Consider the following 24,836-nt stretch of genomic DNA (forward strand, 5'->3'; position numbering starts at 1 on the left):
TGCATATTGATGAATAGGGATTGTTATTGTACAAAAATTTTGTTTTGGCCTTATCTCTGTGCTATATGTTTGTCTGCCTGTGTGTTCCATTTTATCTCTTTTGTTCTTTTTCATAGTTCCTTGCTCTCTAGCTCACTGCATCAGTCTGCTTTCATCACCACTGCTCTTTTGTTTCTTTTGTTTCGGTCTTCAATATGTGTTGCTTTGGCTTCAATGTGGATTTGAACTATGCTATCCTTGATATAAACTATCATCCTAATATGATCGCAAGTCTGATGATTCTTATAGAATTCATGTCCTAGCTATAGAGAAATACTACACTCAGAAGCTAATGAATCCTATTGACAATAGTTGTCTAACAAATACAAATAAAAGGGCCTCATATCGCCTAAAAGGTAAGTTCACTCATGATTATTAAAAGGTAGAGAGTATGACTTTAGCTTCTGCATATGGAAGCTTCTGTTGAATACTACTCATTCTTTCCTTATGTTGCTAACACATGCTCATATGATTTCTAACTTCAACTAATTTATTCAGTTTCAGGATAAACAAATGTCTCACTCATGCATAAACCTCAGTTGATGCAACTCAACAAAAGTTAAATATGATAGTTATAATAATACTAATTTATTTAGGTTGAGGAAGAATAAGTGAATTACTATAGTAATTATGATGAATTTAATAGTCTAACGTAGATAAACTGAAACTGTACTTTTATATATTTTCCTTTCGTTTCTATTTCTATCATTTTTTCAACTCTTATTCTAGTATTATGTTTTCAATATTACTCTGATTTTCATAGCAGACCTTAAGAAGTTTAGTTCTCAATGACTCATTAGATTGAAGCGGTTAGTATTTTGTACATAAACGATCCAGTCTTTTTTTTTATCATAGATTAGCTAGCTTTGATTCTTATTATTGTTAAAAAACATGCATAGAAAATTTTGAAAATAACAGCATAATTATTAATCATTTGTATTCAAGGTAATAACTCTTACTTATTGCAGATTTGAGTCCTTGTTTGTGGTTCCTATTCTTTACTTATGCTTTATAAGATTCTTTGCTGAGTTGCTGATATTGTACATTGTCAAAGAACCTATTCATAATGCACCATTTTCAATTCATTTTTCAATTTTCTTGTCATAAATAATTTTATGAGCATTTCAATAAATTTATAGAGAAAAATGTGGTAGATGCTTTAAACCAATGCTTTGCTAGTAACAATGTGCAAGTTGAGTTGAGAAGGAAACCTAGAGAATTCGGAAGTTCTAGAAAAACTATAACATCTTAACTTTGTCTTCAAGGTTCTTTCACTCTTACCAAGTTAGGACATAGGGTTCATTAATAACCCAAGAGCTTGATCCTCAAATGTATATGTTTTGGTGGTAGCCGTAGTTTGAAATATTGAGCGGCACAATCAACTTGAAACTACTCGGTTGATACTATTTGGTAATATCTATCTTGTGTTGCTGTGCCAATCATGTCGATGAATATCTTGTTACATTGACATTGCAATCTATAACAAGCATCAAGATAAATTAGAATAGTATTTGTTATGTTTTTTAGCTTATATTCATACAACACAATGTCAAAATTATACAATTTTCAGACTAAACACAAAGTCTGAACTTAGGTATATACTGTATTCTCTTCTTTTCGTCACCTTCCTCCTCATTTCAATTCTCCATTGGTACCATAAGTTGGAACATCAACATAGTGCTGAAACAGTATCGTTGTAGTGAAAGATTGAAACAATATCATTTTAAGTTGGATATAATCCATATCTTTGTTCCAATTTGAGGAATGAGGGGTTCTGTTTTGTTAGACAAAATTAAATTGTTCCTATGAGACATGTACCTTTTCTTCTCTACTTATAGAAGAGTTTCTATTCTTTAAAGCTAGGCCTTATCTTTCTCCGACAGTTCTCGTTTGTTATGGGTGTTTCTTGTGGATTATTGCCCATCTATTATGTGTAGTTTTTAAGGTTATTCAATTAATGACTATTATCAGGTTATTTATAAGAGCTGTGATGAAATTGAAAAAGATAAACAATTGTGGAGAATATCTTTTTTTGTCAGATATGCTTATGAAAAGCAACTATGGATCTGCTCTAAGACTGGTCTTTGGTTCTCAGGGTATTAACGTTAGTCAGTTTGTAGACTACCTTTGGGCAATTAAACACATTCAGATATACTTATCTTGAGAAACCTTCCTCATCCAACAGTGATAATGTTGGTTCAGAACACATTGAAACAAATAAGTTTCCTGGTTCATCCACATTGCTGCAGCAAGATAGCAGTTCACAATCTTCAGGTGGCTTCATAAATTACTTAAACTTTGAGAAAGAAGTCACCTCTGTTGCTCTCCAAACTGTCGAAGGAAGATGGCCCTTTGAAAAACAAGATGCTAGATCTGATCCACCAGATGAGTATTTCTGGAGAACTTTTGCAGATAGTATTAGTCCGGTTGTTTGCCTGAAGCTAGGCTTTTAACTTCCTGAGATTAAGTTTTGGGATGGATTTGATATGTTAAACAAGGTCAGCTTACAATTGCGCACAATTACAGAAAAAAGAGTATATAGAACCTGGATTAGCAACACCTGAAGAAGTGGATGATGATGAGAAAAAGAATGGCCAATCGTCTATAACTAATGGTTCCAAGTATTCAGTTTTAGACATAAATAAAATATCAAAAGATGTACTAAGTCAAACAGAGACAATATTTGGCTCATACTCTGTAAACAAAGGATCTACTGTCATTGTAGCAATGTTAATAATTAAGACATCTCCAAGATTGATGATGAAAATGTGGAAGATTTTCAAAATGAAATAGGAAATGTAGCTACCGAAAGAGTTGCATTGAGAATGCAAAAAGCCGACAAGATGAGAGTGTTTTTTTTCAGGTGCTGACGTGCTATGCAAGCCTAGGCAATGCTTGCCACTTCATTGGGACATAGTAGTTTGATTAAATCTGACTTCGAGAAGATCTGCTATCTTGATAACCCCTCCACTGATACACAGGTGCATTTGCAACTGTATATTTATATCTTCTACTTATTCAAAGACATGATTATCATCTATTTCAGATTAAAATGGATAGTAAATGTATCTTATTTTTGTGTATAAAATATTAATAAATAAGGATTTGTAGGTGGCCATATGGTGTGCTTCATTGCGGAAAAGATTAGTCGTTGCCTTTCGGGGATTAATTAATGAAATCTCCGTTGTTTTCTCTTGCTAGATGGTTTTTGATGTTGACAGGTACTATGGAACATGCATGTGAAATTGTGTTATTTGTCAGTCAAAATGGAAGGATCTACGAACGGACCTAATGCTACTTCCCGTTGGATAAGAGCTTAAAATATTCTTAGTTTTCTATTTTTTATATATACAAGTGTAATTCTTGTGTAGGTTCTTATGTGTTGTTTACATATTCTAATGATTTATAGAATAGTTTTTTTATTAGTTGTTCATATATTACCCTAAAATCTCTGAAGTAGACATAGCCATGTTCTTTAGTATCACTTTTTTTCTCTCCTGATTTGGGAAGTAAATCACATAGAATAATGATTACGTTTGATTTTCTTTTTTAATGCCCCACGATTCAATACATGCAAGATACCAAAGAAAGAAATCGGTATATAGAAGGAAAAAAATGGATATATAGAGGAAAAAAATGGAAATAATGCTATTGATTCCTTCAAACCAAGGATACTACGACTAGAATTCTCTATATTGCAATTTAATTTAAATGAAAGGATTTGAGCTGATTTAAAATTAAAGGTTAATAAGTTTGTTCGTATTAGCTATATTAGACATTTGAGCTTTGATAGAGAGAAGATATGAATAATTGTTACATGATTTAGTGCTCTGATTTTCCATTTCCCATCAAATCATATAGTCTCAACCTTGGGAGGCTGAGTGCTGAAAGTTCAATCTTTTAAATTTATGCTAGTCTTATATCAATCTATGAAATATGTTTATTCTATTTGTTTTAAAATCATTTAATTTTTTTTTTCAATTTGTCAGGTTCATAGTGGTTTTCTCAGTGCTTATGATTCCATGAAGAATAGGATAATGATGCTTATTAAGCTCTCTATTGGTTCTGAGTAAGTCATTCTTTTTTCCAAGTATTATAATATTATTTTAAAAAAGATCACTTTTGTAGAGTGCTAGCAAATATGCAGGTTTACTTTTACTGGTTCTTTTTTTTTTAAATTTCTGTTCAATGTACTTGCATTTTAGTGATTTTAATTTCAGTAGTTCTATTGGTCAAGGTCATTGTAATCTCGAAGACAAACATAACTACCTAATTTATTAGTTATTGTTTTGAGCCATTCTTTGTATTAAATATGGTTAATCCATTCATAAACGTTTCAGTTTTCTATATATGTGGAAAAGACGAGGATTAATCAAGAAGGTTGTAATCTGTATTTGGAATATACATATATGTGTATATGTGTGTGTGATCTATTTGTTGATAGTCATTGTAATCTCTGAGGCAAACATAACTGCCTAATTCTATATGGGTGCCAGAGAGATCTATTTATTATTCATGGTCATTTTAATCTCCAAGGCAAACTTAACTACCTAATTGACAAGTTACCATTATGAATCCTTCTTTGTAATAAATATGGTTGTTAATTGTTCCATAAAATTTTCAGTTTGCTATATACCTGAAAAGAAGAAGTATTCAATCAAGAAGGTTGTAACCTGTAAGTGATATATATATCTCTGAACTATTGTTTGCAGTCATCATAATCTCCGAGGCAAACACAACTACATATATACCTGTATCACTTGTGTCCGTGTCCCCTAATGGTGAAGCTGTTGCAGCACTATTATACTTTGGTGCAATAAATATGTGGGGAAGTTCTTTAGGAAAAAGAACTCACTTTTAATGGTTAAGGAGATTAGTATGTTGCTAGGATTTTTCATGAGAAACACTCATGAAATTCGATTCCCTAAACATTTCTTTAGGTAATGCAGCCATTCCCCTCACCATATGTTCAGTGTTAATATTTTGTTTGATTGTAGAGCCAACACTCATTAGCTAAATCATCTTGAACACTGCAAATGCTTATATCATTGACTGCTCCACTTAATCCAACAATCCCTTCTTTTTTGTTAACCTTGTATCATTGGAATCTAATTCATCCAAATAAAATGCAATAGTGTGTTTGACCAAGTGGCCACGAGCAAGTTTGTTATCTCTATATTTGAATTACAAGTGACATTTTTTGACTTAAAGATATCTATATTGTATATGCTGGCCATTGGTTCACTTTATGCCTCTTGACAATTCCAATTGTGTTTTCCATTGTTGTTATGAGGAAACTGCAGAACATTAGAAATTGTATTCTCACTACAATGGGGTTGGTATGTTTTCATACAAAGTTGGGTACAATTGTACAAGTATCAATGACTACTTAATGATAGTTTCATAATGAATAATAGATGAGCTATGATCATGTGCCAAATATGGCTATTGATGGTGTGGTTGCAAAGCCATCTCAATTGCAGCCTTGATTCATCATTGTAACTTGTGGATCTGCTATTTGAATGGAAAAAATAAAGTGGCACTTACTTGATGCATTCATAAAATTAAGGCATAGGTAAACCACATAACCTAGCTCTATCGATCAGATAATCTAACCATGATCAATGATAGGGATTTATTGTTGATATGTGAAGAGTTACATGGGCATATTGTTATTTTATTCTCAAATGTATGCAAACTGCTGAATTTTCCACTACGCTCATAGCTACATTGATGCTGGTTGTTTTGCCTATTCACAATATGGGTCTAGCTCTTGTTTAGTTTTAACCTTAGTTTGTTTATATTAAGATTGAATTCCTGAACTATCTATTTTGAATCACTTTATCTATAATACCATTGAGTTCCTTATCTTTGATTTTGACATATTTAATTAAACAATAATTGGCAATAGGCAATGAAACTCCTTATGTCTCCCTGTTATAATATTTAAATCTATAGTATGATGTGGTGGTGAACACAATCATTTTACACATTGTAGTGAAATTTTTGAGCTAATGAGTTTTCCAATGCCAATGGCATGATTCAATATAATGATGGATTGTTTGAGAAATGTTTCATGCCATTGTTTGGTAAAGGTGAGAAATTGTTTGATAAACTGCCTTGTGATATTTTTTTTATATATATTTTTTACATTTCTTATTTTCTAGTCTGTTAAGGTGTCTTTGTTAGTATCTACTTTATTTTTATAAAATTGCTTTATGATGTGGCTTGTATTCGGTTTGTGTATTGCCATTGAATTATCAAATGTCATGTTGATGTGTGGAGACCATGTCTTCAATATTTATTTTGTTTTCTAATCTTCTTTCATAACAAGTGTTTAAAATATTTATTTCCTATTATTTGAGATAACCTAGTATTCATTCATTTAGCAATATATTTCTTGTCTTTTTTTTTATATTTCATATTGTGAGAGTTAATTTATTACTTGCAATTCTTTTTTTTTGTAATGACTGCAATTATTATTCTTCTCTAAGAATTTTCTTTAATTTAATTTTTGTGCATGCGGATTATATCATTTAGTTGTGTACGACATTTTGATTATTAACATAAACATCTTTTTGAACATCTATCAAATAAGTTTGTCATTAGGTAAGTTTATTGTCTCTATGCAAATTATTCATTTAAACTTTTGTTATTTGTTTGTTAACCTCTACTATAAAGGACGACTAATGGAAGGAAAGATGGAACGTCGATGGGGCCCAATGAGCACCCGATTCCTCTTCCCCCTCTCTATTTAAGTCCTTAGAAAACTTATTGCGAGGCATCAAGTGCATCTCACTACAAGCCTCACTTTAAGAAAGAGTCCAAGAGTCCTAAGTAAGTTCTCGTTCCTAAGTTTTGAGCAAAGTCTGTACATTTTCTTTTGCTAGTTCTATTGTATTTATCTTTGTTTGAAATTTAGAAGACGTTTTTGCGTTATTATTTTTGGTATCAAAGCTTGTTCTAAGTATTCATGGCTGAGTAGAAACCTTCTTCAAGATACTCACTGGTAAGAGGTCCCTGTGATGAAATAAAAATCCTTTTTAATTCCTACCCATAGCACTTGAACCGATATCAACTGGTTAGAATTTCAGGATAGGGGATTGCAACTGTTGATCGTTATACCGAATACTGAAAAACCCTAAACAAACTTGTATCCTAAAGGTTAAAGCTTACCATAAGGACTGCAAGGATAAATCTATGATAAGGCAACCTAGGTTTTCACTAGCTTATTTGCAAAAGGGCACGTCCTAACTTGGCAGTACGGCAGGAGGCCATAGTAAGCCCAAAGGCACACATGCATGAGCAAAAGAAGCAAACTGAAGCCTAGTAAGCTGTAAGCATGTTGAAAGATAGCAGACCTTGAGTAACTATAACCTTGAGTGTGTCTGAAGCAATAGCAAAAAGAGGGTAGTAACACCTGAAAATTTCCTAGAATTACCCCTAGGGTGGCATAGAGGTTGGACCTAATAAGACCACCGCAAGGTAGTTATTGAGATTAAGAAGTAGGGAGGCTTACTATTAGTAAGTCTTTATTGATGTCACGATGATGGGAGGAAGCTATTCAAGAGTGGTACACCAAGTCTCACACCTCAAACCTTGAGTATTTTGATCTTGCTGAAATAAAGCCAACAAACAAAGAACTAGCTCATAACCTTTCAATTATCTACGACAAAGTTTATCTTTCGTGTAGAGTACATCTCAAAAACTTTAAACAAATACAAGAAGAATTGCACAGTAAAAATAGACAACCAAAGATTAACAAAAGCAATACAGAACCTAACACAAGAAATTATTGAGAATCATCCATTGACTGAAAGACATGTCAAGGACCTTGTATTAAAAATTGTAGAGTAGGCCAAGCTTATTGAAGAACGAGCCTTGAAAATATCAGAAGATCTACAAGAGAAACTTAAACAGGTGGAGACCCTACTCCACAAACAAGAAGCGTGGACTTCTTCATGAGCTGCATCAATACACAGGCTACATCAAGTTACAAAGAAGCTCTACAAGCAATAGAAAATATTGAGGCACCAACACTTGGTTTCTGCATATCAAAAGAATATAGCGGACCAACATCTGGAACTGTTGCAGCCATCAAACAATCCAACACCCAGATACAGTTACTGGTGACCATCCTCGAGAAACTTGAAAGTCTTGAAGAACGCATAAAGAAAATAGAAGCTAAAGCACCAATAGCTGCTACTGTACCTGACGAAGTTCTGAGTGGCCTAATCGATAAAATCAACAACTTAAAGATCGGAGAGCCAAAGCAAGTTGAAAAGAAGGGTAAGCTGCTAATATTTAAAGATCCTTTTGAAATTCTCAAGGAAGAAAAGGCGAAAGCAAAGAAGAATTAAATGGCTTCAAGACAAAGTCCTCCCGTCACTACAATTACAAGGAGAACAGGAACTGAAGGAGCACTCTTATTTGAGGATCAAATTCACGACTATCGCCAAAATCAAAGAAGGAGATACAACGCACAACAGGCGATAAGAAGAACTGCACGAAGGCTCACTAGGGGCGGCCCATTCAACCAGGCGGTTGAGCAACAATTGGATCCTCAGACTCAACTATGAACCTCTATGCAAGAAAGAGCTTCCATAATCCCTGTGGAAGTTCTATGCCTAACTCCTGAATCAAATCAGGACATGCTTGTTGCTTATGATGAAGAAGAAGAAGATGGTTATCTGGATTACTTATAGTATCTGGCACAACAAGATATAACACCATCCACCTCATCTGAAGTACTTCCACATCCCTCAAAGGAATTTTGTAATCCCTTTGTAGCAGAAGATGGTGGGAAGCTTGACTCATTGCCATCATCATCTGATAGGGACGAAGACCCAGGAAAAATGCAAGAAAAAAGCTGATGCTGGCAGAAGCATTTGATAATCATTCCTAATTATTTTGGATTCTTGGGATTTCTGTGGCCCACCACTGCTTCACAGGGAACTCCTGTGGATGTCCTTTATGATTGCTTGTAAGTGAAGGAATGCATTCCATAATTCCTTCTAGACCCCCTTGACAACTGGTTATTGCTTTTTCCAATAGCTTTCTTGTCCTTCCCCATGTGCTCAGTGGTTGAAATCATACTCCTTGAGCTGGTAGATAAGCTCCAGTTCTCGGATGCTTTCGAGGACTCACTGAGTGGCCGCCCTTTCAATGTTTGCCATTTGTCCTCTGATGTTATGGTCTTCTTTGAGAAAGACATCTGTTTTTGTTGTGGATTGGGCCAGGTACTTGTATTCAGCAATGAGTAGATAAGGCCTGTTAGGTGCTGCGAAGCTTTCAGATTAGGCTTGGCTTCGATCTGACTCAATGCCTCCTCCACTATTTGAAGAGCTTTCTCTGGAGGTTGTCATGTTCCTGTTAAGCTGCATACAAGCCGAGATAATGCGTCAGCAAGTAAATTATCCTTACTCTCAATATGTTGGAAATTATCTTTGATTCCGAGGCCAGTGATGAAGTCGGTGAAGGAAATCCATTTGACTCTCGAGGGTTTATTTTACGCTGACTTATTGAAGAAGTTGATAATTGCCTGACAGTCTATTCGAATTATCAACTCTGGCTTTTCAAGATAATATATCTTGAAGCTGTCCAGGCTGTTCATTACAGTATGTATTTCGGCGTCGATGGTAGACTTTGGCCGGTTGAATTTTCTGCTAGCATAGGCGCATATTCTTTCTTCCGACTTGGGGTCGTATTGTTGCGGCTTCCACTTGCATATGCCCCCCCAACCCTCCATACATCCATCTGTCTCTAGTATCATGAAACAGTCTTCAGGGGGTATCTATAAGTCATGAAGTTTAGTTAGCATACCTTTCACCTTGTGTATTAAAGCCCAGTCCTGAGAATTCATCTTCTTTTTTTCTGTCGGACTGACCTTTGAATATAATGGGCTGAGTGTTTTGCCCATGTGTGGAATGTAGCTTCTGGCATAGTTTAGCAGACCTAGCGATGACTGAAGGCCTTTTGTAGTTTGAAGCTCTTCCTCTTTGAAGTCGGCGATCTTTTTAATAATATGGGACTGAAGCTTGACCTTCTTGTTCCCAATAGTAGCTCCCAAGAATTCAATAGTGGGACTACTGATCTTCATTTTTGTAGGGCTCAGAATGAGTCCATTCTTTTTGCATACGCTAAGCATAATCTTCAAATGCTTGATGTGTTCTGCTTCCGTCTTGGAGAATACCAATATGTCATCTATATAGACGGCGATGAATTCATCAGTTCCCTTAAAACAACTGTCCATCTTTCTCTGGAAAATCGTTGGGGCATTTTTCAGACCAAATGACATTGTCACGACTTGGAAATCAGGTAATATTACTATTATTAAATATCACCAATATTATCAATCCTTATTATTTAAGCAAGTTATATCATCACCATTATAATCTCCATATGATCAAATATTATGAATAGTATCATCATTTATATAATTAATTAAAAAGTGCATAACAGGAGCTGATATCATCAGAGTAGAGTAACAACTCATATATATGTAGGCTAACAGCCTCCTCAGAATATACTGTCGCATATGCTATCTAACGTACGGGCTAACAACCCTCACTGGTGGAAGATAAGATAAACACTGATCGTGGGTTATGCTCTACCACAATAATATGTGATCGATCAGTGCTCTGGACCGAGGGTTACATCACGTCACCACTCCTCAGGTGTACAGTCCAGTACTCTGGTAAAACTCTGGTATAAAGCTAGGCTCTTAATTAATACTTTTTAATATTTATGATTTTCTCTTATCTCATTTCTTGTTATATTTTTTTCATCAATTATCATCAGTATTACATTCTCAGTATGTATATTCATCATTTGGTCTAAATGACCAACTTGAATTAAATTACATATTCCTCATTCATTTAGGTATCATAATCAGGTTTACAGGTAAAGGTAAGTATCAACAGGTAAAAGCTAAGTATCAACATAATAAAATATTAACAGCAAGAACTAAAATAGATCAAGCAATGTAATGATATGTATCAACAGGCAAAGTAAGTCAGAATATCTATTAAATTTTGAAAATACCCTTTCTCATTTTAATTATCCCCAGACGAATCTCATGTGTGAACAGGAAGTAAATCAATTATTTTTACTCTTCTATAATTTAATTATTTTAACCCTGTTTCACTATTTTAAATATCACTTTAACTCTCTTTTTGAAAATAGGTGTATAAGTATACATAATCAATTTTAATCTATTTATTCATACACAAAGGTATATATGAGTCAAAGGACAGAATGTACCCACTTTTGTGTCTACTAGGCTCCGAGTGTCACCAGATCAGGATGCTCTACTCGAACTAGTATCTATGTGCAGGTTTGTTCACGACTAGAACATGCTCATCTTCGTATACAATATCCAAAGGTATATCTTTTAGCTTAGCCCTCAAAGGCTGCAACTTAGAAACCATGCAGTAAACCATGTCCCTTACATTAACAACATGAGAAGTCTTATTAATGGTTCAACCATTGATGGAAACTAGGCCAAACCTGATGCTAGATTGAATTTGAGCTCGGCTGATGCCCTGAATCCGGAATGAAATCCATGACTCAATCCTCATCTTCTGTACCCCAACCTCGACCTTTTCCTCCAGTCTCAACCCCGCATGGTTGGCTCAGATCACAACCGGTGGAGGACGCGATGAGCAGCTAAGAAGAGAAGAAGAAAGAAGGGAAATCATGGTCTTCTCCACGCGGGCGAGCGACAAGTGGTCCACAGTGGCATCGCAGGCAGAAGGCGGCGACGTCGCGGGCGCTGCAGGCGGCAATCGGCAGCGATCGTGTGGGTGGGAAGAGGCGGCGTCACGAGCGCTACACAACGATCGCGACGCCAAGAAACAGGGCGGTTGAAGGCGGCACTCGCGATGGGACACGACGTCGCTTAGGGCAGAAGGCGTGCGACTATGGGAGGCGATGGCGTTGTGGTGGGAGAGGGATGCGGTTAGGGTTTTCCTCCTCTTGATCCCTTATGTCGCATCTGTCGTGATTTTTTTCTCCGAGGAAGGCGGAGACTGCATCGTGCGCTTGCGTTTTTTTTACCATTATTAACATCCTCCCCCACTAAAAGAAATTTGGTCCCCAAATTAAAGTAACTAAAGTAAATGGATACTTGAAAAAAATAAATGAGGATACTTGACGCACATATCGTCCTCACGCTTTCGCTGCGTTACTCTGATCAAAGTGATGCCTCCATCCAACCTTCACGAGGTGGATGCTACTTTACTTTGAGAATTGATCATAACGTAAACCAAACAAGGTTATCATTGATAAACTTGCACCGATAACCCTAAACCAAGCACGCTCTCAAGGTGTGCTATTGGGAATTTGGGATTAACTTCATGTTATCCCTCTAAGATATGACATCCCCATGTAAAAAGAAAATAGAACTTTGAATGGGATGGTTTAAGGGTAGATAACACGCTTCCTCATGGTATTCTCTATGCCTTAATGAAAAAAGAGATTTATCATCAGACTTTAGCACAACTACTTAATTTAGCAATGGAAGAAAAGACCAGATTGAAGCACAGTTGGTCTAGCTATTGGGATAACATTTTAAGCTATAAACTGGAAGTATTAGATTGGAAAAATTATGTTTTATGAAATTACAGTGCTAATAGGAAGTTTACCTTGAAATCACAAATAAGCATGAGTTTGTCCAAGGCAGGGCAGCAATTGTAAATTGGGCACCGTATGGAATGGTCCAAAGGCTACATTCTTCGTTTGTCAATTTTTACATAATTTGTGTTTACAAACTTCCTATTTGTGCTTACAGAATCCACAAATGGGGATCACAGTGAATACGGTGCTTACTGCGTTAAATATGAGTTTGTCTCTTGTGTTTTTTTAGATGCTCCTTTGTGTGTGTGTGTGTTTTTTTTATGGCACGATGTGGTACGAAAGACTTTCTTCAATCAGAATGAAAGTGACTCTCAGAAAGGATTAACTAATGGCTTTTGAAGAAAGAAAATCCAAAGAGCAACCTATTGAAGTTTTTTTTTTTTTTACAATGTATAGGAATGTAACAGAATATCAATCACTAAGGAAACCATGGTTCCTGAACCTTTGTTGAGGAAGTAGAATTGCATATTATGATTATCTACGTGTTGTTTTTTTTAATTTGAAAGTTGTATTTGTCTTAAGAATGGAGGTTGTTTCAGTCTGAATTAGGTTTTATTTATTTATTTTATTATTATTATTATTATTATTACTATTATTATTATAATTATTATTTTTGAATCTGTAGCCAACAATATATATATATATTAACTGTTGCGACAACAAGATTAGATTTCTTAAAAAAATCATAACTAATCTGGGCAAATACTGACTAGTGCAATTGATTGTTAGGTAAGACACATGTCAAGAGCAGAAAAGGCTGCGAACAGAGAGTGTTCCGACAAATAGAAGCAGATCCAGAAGCAACTTACATTTATATATTCATGACCCTATTTGTGTATAATAATTTTGATAGTTTACCAGTTGTGAGGTTGTAATGTATTTTAAAAAATTAATAAGTTATATATATTCATAATAGTGTATATTATTTTCTTTGATAGATGACAAATTTTAAGGTCCCAAGTTATTCTAATAACAAATAATAATATAAATTTCTCCTATTGAATCAAGTTTAAGATAACTTATAAGGACATCCTAGTCTCTAATTGAGCTTAGTAAAAGCTCAATCTCAGTTTAAGCTTGGTAAGCTTGTTGTAAACAAGTCTGAACACAAAATACTATGCTAGGTAGGGAAATCTTTTTAAAGGAAGAAGCTTGAACATAATCAAGCTTCATTCATCTCATTTATAGCCATAGGCATAATCCTTGAAAATGATAATAGTGATATATTTTCCAACAGGCAAGACTTAGCTTGCTAATTCTCATTGTCATTCACTTGTTTTGAATCATTTCTCAAAAGGAAAATCTATAATGCAATTAAATCCTAAAAATACAATCTCATATTAGTTCATATAAAAAAAAAAGAAACGGATTTTTACTTTTCCTTGGGTTTTTTTTCATGACTTAGTACTATATCGGTGAAATCGAACTATTTATCTCCTTAAACTCAAAGTCGCTGGACATAAGTAGGGCATATACATGTTGCAATTTAATGAATGTGTTGTTAGCATGAGATTCAATAAAGATATCTGTCAAATATTAGTTTGAAAGAATAGATTTTAACTGAAGTGCTTCTCTAAGTGATTGATGCTAAATAAAGTGACAATGTATTTCAATATATTTGGTGTGTTTGTCTAAAATATTATTATGAACGTATATAGCATTTGGTTGTCATTATAAATGTCAAAATTACCATCTCAATTTTTGAGCTAGCATTTGTAAATTCTCATCTTTTCCCTATTAAACTCTATACAACTACATATCACTAATAACATATAGATCAATTAAATTATTTCTTTGTTCTACCTCTATCCCTTCTTCACAATTCGACTTGTCTAATTATAGAAACCATTGACCACTTTGAATTTGTAAACACCATCTCAATCTTGTTTATCTCATTGTTATCTGTTAGAGTTGAATAACTTTACATATTTGTTCTAGCGTTCTCATTCTAGCTACTTTTTTTTTTTTTTTTTTGCATGTATTATATCCTATTGGCCAACACTTTGATGCATAAATTAGAGTTGATTGTACCACAATTTTATTGTAATTTCCTTTTTAGCCTAAGGGGAACATAATCATCATACAAGACCACAAAGGTTCTCTCTGTTGTGACTTTCCCATTGATAAAATTAATTTATGATTTATATTTTTATTTATTATTTTTTTTATTGCAAACAGGCTTATCCTAGTTTCTTACACCTTGCTATTCATATTCTTCCTTTTTGACTTGATGTCTTTCATCACTTCTTTAAGGTGACATCTAGCATTACTTTATTCTATGGCTTAATCGTGCCAAATTGCAGTTTATATAATTTTAGTAACATTTCGGGTCTTTACTCATTCCAAAATGTCTAGCTATGCCTATATGTTGCGGAGTTTTTTTTTTTTTTTTTTTTTTTTACAATAATAATGTTCTCAATCGATCTAAACCATTGTCATTTTTGCTCTGATCCCCTCTTGTTGAGAATTTGAGTGCTTAATTGCGCAGATTGGAGAAAAGGCCTTGTCACCGGAAGGAAAAGATAAAAGAAGACGAATGCAAAAAATTGAAGGGGAGGCAATCCAAAGACTTTCCTTAGCCTTCAAGGAATTGGAACTTATCCAGCAAGCTAAGGAGGCAGACTTTTTCTATAGAAGACACTGGGAAGGAACACGACAAAGCTATTTTCGCCAGGCATCACACGAAATTATGAAGACAAGACGTGATCTCTGGAGGGTATCCAATACCCTCAGTGACATCTACAGAGATATCCAGCAGGCACCACCATAAAAAGTGGCACAAGTGGAATCAAATGGTGAGCCTTTTCCATAAAATCCAAAAGCATGATAATCCCGTGAAGGATTGAGCCTCGGGGAGCCGTCCTTCATGAATCTAACCAGCTGTATAAAGAACCTTTAGAGATAAGGTGTGAGCTGTAAAATAAAAGAGTGTGCTGTAAAGGTCCTTAATGGACGACAAAGGTGACACATCAAAGGACGATGGGGCTAAAGATGAGCAGCCGCTTTGATTCTGGCACAACTTTGCCGATCTATATAAGGCCTCGCAAAGTGAAGGTTTAAGCAGACTTGAGCATAGCCAAGCTACTTATTCCTTTGAGTGTTCTTGTGTGCTAGTTTGTCACGCCCCAAGAAAGTCGTTCGAAAAATTTCGGCAGCATCTCCCCAGTAACTATGATAATTCTCTAATATATACAAAGATACTCAGCCACAGACAGCTGAAAATATGGACTACATGTCCAACCATACACACAAAGATACATAACATATAATGAACTCTAAGTATAAGGCTCACACGGCCACATGCTAATAAACCAACACACGTACCAAAAATCAAAATGCGTAAACGACAAATCCACACATGATAGTAAAAACTTCACAACAAAACATAACCAGATCCAAAAAACACAACGAGCACATACATCCAATCTCAAATACACACCATACAGTACACGTCCATGAATGCAAATCAATACACCGAATACAACTAGGAATAATACCGATCAAACCATATAGAGTTTCCTGCTTTGACATGGAATCAGTCTGGCAGAATCTCTATGCTCCAAGTAAAATCCTATCTGCTACATGGGGAGGAAACAAGGAAATCCCCAGAGTCTGGATAGTGAGTATACAATACTCAGTGGAATACAGAAAAATGCACAACAGGTATATATGTATATCAACTGAGATGATAAAGTAGATACTAATCAACAGGTAACAGGAATCATGAAATAGAAGATATAACTGGGATAACAAAAGTATACAGTTTTTACATACTAATCAACAGATTACAGGATATATCAACTGATGTAAAGAAAAGGTATACCGTCTCTACAATGATACATCAGAAAAAGGTAACTACTAATCTACCAGGAATCCAGGTAACAGGAATCATGGGAACAGAAATCATGGTAATAATAGTCATGTGAATAGGAGTCATATGCATTCAATAATGCATGTCAAGTCACACAATACAACAATAGTATATCAAACAAATGCAACAACCACACGCAACGATGATGTAAATAACAGTGTGGTAAAATAATCCACCAGCAATTGCATGCATCAATGCAACACACATCAAATGCAATATGCATGGTTACTGTCTGCACTCATCACCCCCAGACACCCGCACAATGAACTGGGGCGCATGACAGGACACTGCACACCTTCCAACAACTACACGTGAGTGAGGAGTAGGAAAATATCACAGGGGAGCTATCTCCGGCCTGGTCACTGTCTACACTGATCCCTAGACACTCACACAATGAACTAGGGCACACAACAGGAATCAACCACATCAACAACAACTACACGTAAGGGGAAGGGCAGTCTTCAGGAGGGCCAGTCCTGGTAGCACCCACACAATGCTATAATGATCGCACCCACACAGTGCTACAATGATCGCACCCACACAGTGCTACAATGATCGCACTCACATAGGCAGTGCATCAATGCTCAACATGCTATGATGTTATGATACTCAGTTCAACAATTAATAACAACAACAACTACTCAGCAATTGAAATTGCAGAAACTAATCAGAACCAAAAAAATTGCAGAATAGAAATAGAAACTCAGATTCTCCCTTCCAATTCAATCTCCTCCTTGCCGTCACACAAAGCCTGATCAAGGATCAGAAATCCCAATTAGCTTCTCACGAACCAAACTCGGCTTGTTCCGAATCAACCTTGAGCAACGCAGCTCAGAAACCCTCCTCCTTGCCGCGCCGAACAGAGCTAAAAACAGAGCCATTCATGTTCTGAAAATCCAGCTGAAAATCTTCGAAATAACTTGCAATGTGATGCTCCGAAATCCTCAAAAACCCTCGGAGAACCCCTCCTAATGTTCTTGAATGCTCCGGTAGATCAAATCCAAGGAATCCGGCTGGAAATGGTGGCGGAACTAGCTCCTCCGACGAAACCCTCAACTGGACGAAACTTCCGTCAATTGCTGCCAAACAAGCGTCATGGTTGCCCTCTGGAATCCGAAAATCAACTTAGAAGGAAGAAATCCAAGCTTCCCTAAAAAAACCGCATCGAAAAACGAAGGAAAACGAAGAAGATTGGCGGCGCTACACTACTGCTACAGTAACTGCGATTTTTAGGTTACTGTAGCTTTCTCGTTAAAGCTAGGTACTGTAGCTAACGGGTTAGGTTAGCCTGACTTGAGTCTGAGTTAGTCCGTTTCAACCAAATTCACTCAATTTAGCTTCAAATTGGCTCCGGTTCGCATGGGTTCCATCCTAATCGCACTTGAGTCTTGATTCATGAAGTTGGATCGATCAATTGGGTCAATCTTGGCTCGATTCAATCATGGTTGAGCTCGATCTCGGTTCAATTTGAGCCCTACAACTAATTAAACTCAATTAATGTAAAATTCATCATTAAATTATGAAAATTATAATCAAGTCTCAAATTATGCAATATATCACAAATATAATCAAATTAAATCATTAAGCAATTTATTTTCATGAAAGAATCCAAAATTGAATCGATAAAGTGCATAAAAATCTTAACTCATAAAAGAATCATCTCACACAAACCATAGGATTAACTAATTGAAAATCTAGAAATGAGTGAGATGGATTCAGGGAATAATTTAAAATTAATTAATCAAATTAACTAAACTTAACTCTACAAAAACTCATAATTAATCTAAGTAACTCAATTAATTCTACTTAATCAATTAACACTAAACAAATTAATCACACTAATAAATTTACCTTATTAATTCCAAATAAAGTTAATTAATCTATTCCAACTAAAACCAATTAAATTTAACTAAACATAAAGCCAATTAAACTTAATATAAATCCTAAATTTAAAACTCAATTAAACATAACTTAATAATCTTGACTCTAACTAACAATTAGAAGGTTAATCTAATTTTAACTCAACCATGATTAATTTAAGTTAATTTAATAAAAATAAATTGATTAACTACAACTTAACAATAACCAACATAATAATTCTAAGTACACTTAATAAACTTAATAAAGAATTAACTTAGAAATTAAAATCTTAAATGACTAAAACTTATCAAACTAAATTAAATCAAAATCTTATTAACTTAATCTAATTAAAATTTAACTAATCTTAAATTAATTCTAATTTATTAATTACAATTTAAATCGTAATTATGTTAAACATATACCTTAAACACTAAAACTCTTAATTTGAAATCAAAATTTTCAAATAAAACGGGCACCCATAGCCAAAACAAGCACCCCACTTCGTCAAAATTTGGGAGCCCGGATATAATCCAAGCGCATCGAATTGCTTCACCCTTGCCCACGATTTCACCAATGCGCCCATGATTTTCTAAAACCAAGGCACCTATTTTATCTAAGCTCTCTGTCTTGACGTATTCCAGGTGTCCGAATAGGAATCCAGGCGCTTGGACAGTGTTTATATAGGGCACCCAAAGCTTCAGTTCCTAGCGCCCCAAACTACTTCTACCTCTATACTTTTCAATTCTGATCGGTTCTCTACACAACTTAGGTCATCAATTCTAATTTTAGTGATCAAATATGCCTAGGTAATACTCTAAACTACTCTAATGTTCATTTATTTTTTTTAAAAAAAATTAAATTATTAACTTATGTTGATAGGAGTAAAGAAAGACCATTGAGGTTGACACCTCTAGTACTCCTACCACTAACCTCAGATTTCCTACAAAAGAACATAGAATTAGATTTTCATCGATTTCATATGTACTTTTGCATTCTAAATACCTTTGAAGGCGATTTTTTTATGAGATCATGCAGAATTGCGATGGAGGTTATTGATTACTATTGCTTAGGTAACTTAGTTTATTGTACAAGCTTGGTTAACATTGATCTGTATGCCTAGTTGTACAATAACCTGGTTAAGGTCGATGACCTTACATACACCACTAGAGTTGAAGGTAGAGACTTTACACTCTCTCCAGTTTGTTGGTGCAGGAAGCACCAGATGATCAAACCTTGGTTTTGTTAATGACACGAGATTTAAGTTAAGTGTGTTATTGGACTAACAAGCTGATCTAGTGTGCAAGGAGCACAGGTAAAGCCCTAGTTGAGGCTAGGCAAAGCACAAGTCCTAGTTGTAGGCTAGGCAAGGACAAGTCCTGGTCTAGAGGATCAGGTGGAAAACTTGGCAGGTCAAGTGCACTAGGTGCAAGCTCATGTAGTGTTGAAGGACCGGAAAGCATGGCCAAAGTCCAAGCGGGTACGATCAGGAGGATCAGAGGTTTGGTGAAGTCTAGGAGGGACCTAGCAACAAATTCCTAAGGGCCAAGGATCAAAGTTGAGTAGAAAGTCCAATAAATCTAGAGGACTTGATTGGCAAGTAAGGTAATTTCTCCCGAGAGGAGTGGATCAGGACGCGTTCCCGAAGAGGAATTATAGGCGTCGGTCTAATCTAAGGTTTCACTGAAAACTTAAAGTTAAAACCAAGAAATGGTTCGTAGAACTGATTCTTCAATCTGTTTTTTATGTTTTTGGAACTAACTTGTAATGCAAATTAGAGAGGTGAAGTCTTTGATTCTGGGCGACCTTATCCGAGATTCAAGTTGACCGGAAGTTCCAATCGATCAGAATGTGTATTCTAGGCGACTTGAGATTGGATAAACGTAGTGGAAGTCGAAGTCTATCAAGACATTCCACGTCAGCATGGAGTCGACCAGAATGGAGGTTCCAGTCGACCAGAAAGCCGAGTCAACTGCGAGGATAGTGGATCGACGGTCTACGTGTAGTCGACCAGAATGTCTAATAAAAGCACTTCGAACAGAGGCTTCTCAACAGCAATTAAGAAGCAATTCAAGTCAAGTCACATCGAGCAGACAACGCCCTGAACGAGCAACAACATCCTTCCAGCCATTGTAATGTTGGAATCACGCCAGAAAGAAGATCTTCAAAACGCTGATGTTGGTAACGATTTTATTGTTGTTATATTTTGTTAATACAATAAAGTGTTGATTTATCATTGGCTTTGTAATCGTTACAACTTGTTTCCGTAAGGAAACAAGTTTTATAGCGGATTGCCCATACGTAAACGATTACAGATCGTGGGCCTTAGAGTAGCAGCCTTCGGCTGTGAACCAAGTAAAAACAAACGTGTCATTTGTGTTGATCTTGTGTTGTTCTTCTTTACTTTAATTCCGCTGCAATCTGATTTATGAGTTATTACGATCGAGATTTCAAAACCAGGGAGAAACCGCCATAAGCGCTATTTACACCCCCCTCTAACGCTTATCCAATCCTACACAGCAATCATTAGGGAGCACTTAGGACTTGATATTCATGATCCACATTTTTATGCTAACCTTCTAGGGAATTACCATTTAGTGATCCCTACACCATATCACACTTGATACGATGTACTCATATTTTTTGGGAGAGGAGAGGGTCCCTACAGTTAATCAGTTTTAGTCTGTTAAACTCATGATACAGTACTATATTCTATATAGTCTTAGTGATATGTATTTTACCACTGACCACTAGGGATGTCACTATGATGCTATCATTTTATTCATTTTTACTATATGCATTTTGTCACAAGTTAGACATAGACATTAGTTTGCATATATATCATACCATCATTTACTCTACTAGCATCAGCACTTGTACGAGGGTGCACTTGCCATATTGTCATGTTTTGACATCACTTCTAGCCTACTTTGGATTTGATGTTGCCACAGGCAAGGTCACACCTTTGAGTGAGTTTGACATGTTAAGTGTTAAAAACTTCTCCACAATGGGGGTACACATAGATAAGGATGATCATGTCCTGGAGACAGGGGAACTAGTCTCAGCCTGAGCAGACACTAGTAAAGGATGAGGAGATGGATGATATTAACCTTTGATCTCCTTCAGATTCCTCCACCTCCAGCTCCTATCACTCTAGAGAAGAGAGTGATTAGACTTGAGGAGGTAACCATTAGTATTCAGGCTTCTATCACTAGTCTTCAGGAGTCAGTTACCAGCTATCAACAGATTATTACTAATGAGTACCAAAGACTAGTGGAGCAACATCAGGCCTGACATCTTTAAATAATGGAGATGCTGAGATCTTGGAGCATGCGTCATCCTCCTCCACCTTCCCATTAGATCAGTAGCTATTATCATTTGATTGACATTTAGTTAGTACTGGGTTTGTAGTTGACCATAGTTGACTTAGTACACTTGCCTTGCGATTTATTTCTTGTACTTGACCTTTTGTATTTGTCTTTGGTTGACTTCACATTACTCATATTGACCTCGGTTAACCCAAACTAATTTAGTACCTCATCTAATTGAACTTTTTGAACTTAACCAAATAGGACAAGTAAGAATATGTTTAGTAGATTAGAATTAATTTTTCTAAACTAGCAATTCTTTTAACTTATGTTTTTCAAACATATATTGTTAAAAGCTATCTTTTAAAACATATGTTTTTCAAATCTATTTCTCAAATTTATATATTTTTTCAAAACTTATGCTTAGTGGACTTATGTTGGTTGATTTAGGCAACCAATATCTCACAAGCACCTTTGGATTAATTTGCTTGTGTACTGAGCCACCTAGACTAGTGTGATATACTTAGGATCAAGTCTGGATGTCAATAAAAATAATTTCATAGATGTTATATTTTCATATATTTTATTTTCTAAAACTTAGTCATCATGCTTGAACTCTAGGCTCTTTCATAACTATCAATATTAGTTTGATCCGTCAGTGTTAGTTCATTTTCACACAATTATTGTATTGATTTCTTTTTTCATTTTTGCACAAGTGTTGCATTTTAAAGAATTTGCTTCAAACCTTAACACAAAATTTCTAGTTGTTTTCAAACCTTAAAGCAACTATTTCAAAACCTTCTCCCTACTAATTTCAAAATATTGCTTATTTTTTATTATGTCAAAGGAGCAGTGTTTCAGATAACTTTAAAGTTAAGAGTTTTTTCGTGTTTTTTAAAGTTAAGAAGTTAAGGTAGCATTTTGTTTGGCCCTTTTCCATTTTTATTTTCTTATTTTTCAGAAATTGTTATTTTCTTTGTGTTTTGCAATCTCATTCTCTGGAAAATGAGAAGCCACATTCTAAGAAAATAGAAAATGACAAAATCTCATTTTCTTGGAGAATGGAAACTGCGACTGGCAAATAGAAAATGCGAAAACCCAACTACAGTAATGCCACACGGCCTAACCCTGATCGCATAACTCTAAATTTCTTTCCGATGTCGCAACCTCATCGCACAACTCCTTTTCTCCCCTGACATCGCAACCTCATCGCACAACTCCTTTTCTCCCCCGATGCTGCAACCTCCCCTACACGCGATCCTTTTTAGTTTTTCCTTCCTCACGCAAGCAAGCCGACGTTGCAACCCTCCTTGTGGGTCTTTTCCTCCACACGCGACACCACAACGCTCTCCTTCCTCCTTAGGTACGTCTACGCCACTCATCCCTCCTCGCAATTTAGTCACCGTCAAGGCTCCATCACATTCTCCTCTATAGGTTCCCAGACGACCCTGATTTTATTGAATCCAGAGCAGAGGGACGTAGGTGCGGCAACTCTCAGGTAAGGTTGTGCATAGGTTATGTTTTTCCAATGGATTTTATCGTGAGGTGTTCATGGTTAGATGATTGCTAGGTTGGGACTTTTGGATCATGATACCTTTGCCGAGGGTTTCCGTTGGGCAGAAGAGTTGCTGCCAACACACCATCTCAAGAAAGGATCAAGTAGGTTTTTCAATATTAATTAACTCAGAAGGTTATGAACTTAGAAATGTTATCTTAGATGCTTTATGCTACACCTACATTCACTAATGGTAGTAATATTACCTCAGTTATACAGTAATATAAGTATAGTTAGAATTGTCTTGGTGCTATTGATGGGACTCACATATTAGCATGTGCGCCGACATCAATTCAGACATCTTTTCGTGGTAGAAAGGTCATTGTTACACAAAATATGATGCTTGCATGCGACTTTGATATGCTTTTTACATTGGTGTAAACAGGCTGGGAGGGGACAACAAATGATTCAAGGGTATTCAAAGACGCATTGACAAGGCATAAAAATAATTTTCCTACACCTTGCAGTGGTAAGCAATAGAAAAAACTCTCTATGTATATTCATTTGAGTTTGTGTGTTATATTGTTAATATGGAAATACTATCACAGATCAATTTTATCTGGTTGATTCTAGTTACCCAAATATGCCGAGGTTTCGTGCTCCGTACTAAGGTTGATGCTATCACTTGATACTAATATTCACACAATTTGACCACTCCTATAGTAAAGTTTTAGCTGGAGTGTTAGATACAAGAAATTTTACTAGTAGGGGAGAATGGAACTCGTCTTGTAAAGATGAAATGAACGAAATCGATTTGGATCAAATCAGAGATTGTTTGGTTAGTGAATCAAATGAGTTGGAACCAAATTGAACCAACTTGGTTTGGTTAGTGATGGAAGAGGTTTTGATAAAATAAAAGGAATGAGAAGATTATTCTTGTGAAGATAAATTGAACAAAACTGATTTGAATCAAAACGGAGTTCGTTTGGTTAGTGAACCAAGCGAACCAATTTTGAACCTGGTTCGCTATAGTAATCGGTTCAATTGCTACAGTAAACCCTAGGTTAAAAATCGGTTCAGCCATTTTCTTTCCATCGGTTCATCCGATGCGCGCGCGCCGACTAGTGTAGCTCCTCTTTTAAAACGGGAATCGCGATTTCTTTTTCCCCTATTCGGCCCTGCTCACGCCGCGCCCTTCGTCGCCTGCAGTGAGGAGAAGACGTCGTGCCACCACGCCTCCTCCCCCGCGATTCTCCTCTGCACGACCGCCGCTATCCCCTACTAACCAACGTTGCCAGATGAAAACGGCGCCCCGACATTGACTTGTGACTAGAGACCACCGCGATTGCTGCCTCTAGTAGGTCGCGTAGAGGCCAGGTGAGCTCTGTTTTTTCATCTTGTTATCCAAGATCTGCTTTGCTCAATTCCGGTTCTTGGATCTCTGTCGCGAAGCGGATCATCTCTTGGTTCTTCCTTCTATTTCTGGTTCATAATGAGATGTTTTATGATTGACCAGTGTTAAACTGGTTTTGATTGCTGACGCTGCCACCGCAACCTTCAAGAAGATCAGGAAGTCGAACGGACTCAGGGATAAAAGCGTCAAGGTAGAACTCAACAAGATTTCGAAGGG

General features: G+C 36.0%; 1 pseudogene; it reads left to right on the plus strand.

Moving 5' to 3' along the window:
- LOC141829882 (uncharacterized) overlaps positions 1–13,471 on the plus strand; it is a 14,114-nt pseudogene extending 643 nt beyond the window's left edge.
- Positions 13,472–24,836: the final 11,365 nt, after the last annotated feature.

The sequence above is a fragment of the Curcuma longa genome, chromosome 5 (genome assembly GCF_044706935.1).
Source record: "Curcuma longa cultivar G26 ecotype Majalengka, Jawa Barat chromosome 5, ITB_CL_G26_1.1, whole genome shotgun sequence".
Lineage (NCBI taxonomy): Eukaryota > Viridiplantae > Streptophyta > Magnoliopsida > Zingiberales > Zingiberaceae > Curcuma > Curcuma longa.